Source organism: Monopterus albus, unplaced genomic scaffold (assembly GCF_001952655.1).
Source record: "Monopterus albus unplaced genomic scaffold, M_albus_1.0 scaffold282.1, whole genome shotgun sequence".
NCBI lineage: Eukaryota > Metazoa > Chordata > Actinopteri > Synbranchiformes > Synbranchidae > Monopterus > Monopterus albus.
In genome coordinates, this window is record NW_018128162.1 from 42,596 (window position 1) to 45,313 (window position 2,718).

The following is a 2,718-nucleotide window of genomic DNA, read 5'->3' on the forward strand; positions in this document are numbered from 1 at the left end:
TAATTTTAGGGTGGCAACATGGTTGGTTAGGGTCAGGGTTAGGGTTAGGCAAGTAGTGGTTCTGGTTAAGGTTAGGGTTAGTCTACAGGAAATGCATGTAAGTCAATGTAAAGTCCCCATGGACTACGAAACATAAACTATGTGTGTGTGTGTGTGTGTGTGTGTGGCACATTTGAATCAGCTCATTCCCTGCAGTGTTTGGGTGTGAGCTTCACCAGTGTCTGTATGTAGCAGTCAGCCTACACTGCCAACTGCATGAAGATTTTAAAATGACATATAAGCTACGTGAGAGCTACAGACTGCAAATGACTTCAGGTATTTTAAATGTGCTTGCATCTGTGTGTACATATCTCATGGTGTAAATCAAGAATGATCTGTATTTTCACTGAAATCCTGTAGATAGTAGTGCATCAACATTTCATATATTGTACAGGTTGTGTGTGTGTGATTTGACTCCATCTGATTAATTTATTTACCTGTCCTACGTCATAAGGGACCCAGACCATATGGACTTATAAGACACTCAACAATCACCAACTAATAACAGCTACATGAGCAAATTAATGACACATTTCCACACATTTCAAAAAAGTTAAATGACAAGTATATCATTATGATCGTAACAGTATTCTCTGTCTTAGCTGCCAAGCATTTTCAATAAGTGTCACCAAAACAAAAATCTTCTCCTTAAAGCGCCAACTCAACATAATATGTTCAGATTGCCAAAACAAACCTGAGTTTTTTCAAACAGATGATTCTTTAATTCACTGCACACAGGACAGTAGAACACATTAATACCTTTGTATCTGCCTACTTCAGCTGCCAGTGGGCACCAGCTCTTAACTGAGCGCAGAGAGACCTTTCCCTTCTCTGTAAAATAAATGTAATATATGGTTCTGTGGAATAATCATCATTAATTTGAACATAAAGCCTAAGTTTTGGTTTACTCCAAATGTCTTCTTTCCATTGGGCTTTGTAGATGCTTAGCAGTTCTTGTCTGACTGTATTTATATCACACTATAAGTTGTTTATAAAAATACAATCTAAACCACAAGAGGAAAATATCACAGCTGCTTCTCTTGACAAAGAATAATTATGTACTCTGTTCCAGTTAAAGATCTTTTTGGTCATCCCCTTTTCTGGCAGCTGTACTAGGCCGTTCCACAGCCTGTTCTTTGCTTTATGAGACGTTTCCCACGTCAGCCTCAACAGCACATTTTTACAGGATATTCATACATGTTTTTGTGTGTGTGCGTTTTGTGCACGAGACGGTCAATACCAAAGCTGCAAATTAAATCACTGAAAAAGTGCTGAGATGTTGAACAAAATTTTGCCACTGAAACTCCAGATTCCAATGTTACATTCATATGCTACTGGAACATTATATGTTAGATATGTATGATATTTTTGTACACAGAAAGTGCTGATAGAAACTGTGAGGCCTCTGGTTTTCTCTCCTCACTTCCTGTTTATTAATGGTTAACATCCAATCTGCATTTCCTCTAAAACATTACTGGGCAGCATTGCCCAACTCTGAAATCTTTGTAGGGAAGTATTCATCCAATCACCGAGGGCAGGCTATAGGAAGTATAACTTTTTCCCCTCTGTGTGGTTTCAGCTATAATTTCTTTCTTGTTCTTGAAGCAGCTCAACACTATCAGACCTGTGTTCTTACTTTTCACTTACACCTAAGAATGAACTTCCCATAAATTTGGTGTGGTTGTCCAAAAAAAAAAAAAAAAATTAAAAACGTTATTTTACTAATCTTAACAAGAGCACAAACAAGCATTCCTGGGCTTTGATGGTTCTTTATGAGCTTTGTGTTATGATCTAAAACATTTTGTTTATTCAAAAAACGACTGCTCTCACTGTACGCCAGTTAGTGCTCAGCAAAAATTCATCAAAAATAACAAAAAGGCTTTGCACTATGTAAGATACCTCAAAAAAGTGTATTTTTGCTGAGAAACCCAGACATTTCAGCATAACTGCCTTCTTCAGTGTAATGACCCAACACTACAGCTCAGGTATTTCTGCCCAGCAGTGTGATCGGTACAGGTGCAACTGATAACACTGATCAGTGCTACTTCATATCGGGCAGACAACTGATGCAGTTCATTTACACACATACAGTGGGTACGGAAATTATTCAGACCCCCTTAAATTTTTCACTCTTTGTTATATTGCAGCCATATGCTAAAATCATTTAAGTTCATTTTTTTCCTCATTAATGTACACACAGCACCCCATATTGACAGAAAAACACAGAATTTTTGACATTTTTGCAGATTTATTAAAAAAGAAAAACTGAAATATCACATGGTCATAAGTATTCAGACCCTTTGCTCAGTATTTAGTAGAAGCACCTTTTGAGCTGATACAGCCATGAGTCTTTTTGGGAATGATGCAACAAGTTCACACCTGCATTTGGGGATCCTCTGCCATTCCTCCTTGCAGATCCTCTCCAGTGCTGTCAGGTTGGATGGTAAACGTTGGTGGACAGCCATTTTCAGGTCTCTCCAGAGATGCTCAATGGGGTTTAAGTCAGGGCTCTGGCGGGACCATTCAAGAACAGTCACAGAGTTGTTGTAAAGCCACTCCTTCATTATTTTAGCTGTGTGCTTAGGGTCATTGTCTTGTGGGAAGGTGAACCTTCGGCCCAGTCTGAGGTCCTGAGCACTCTGGAGAAGGTTTTCGTCCAGGATATCCCTGTACTTGGCC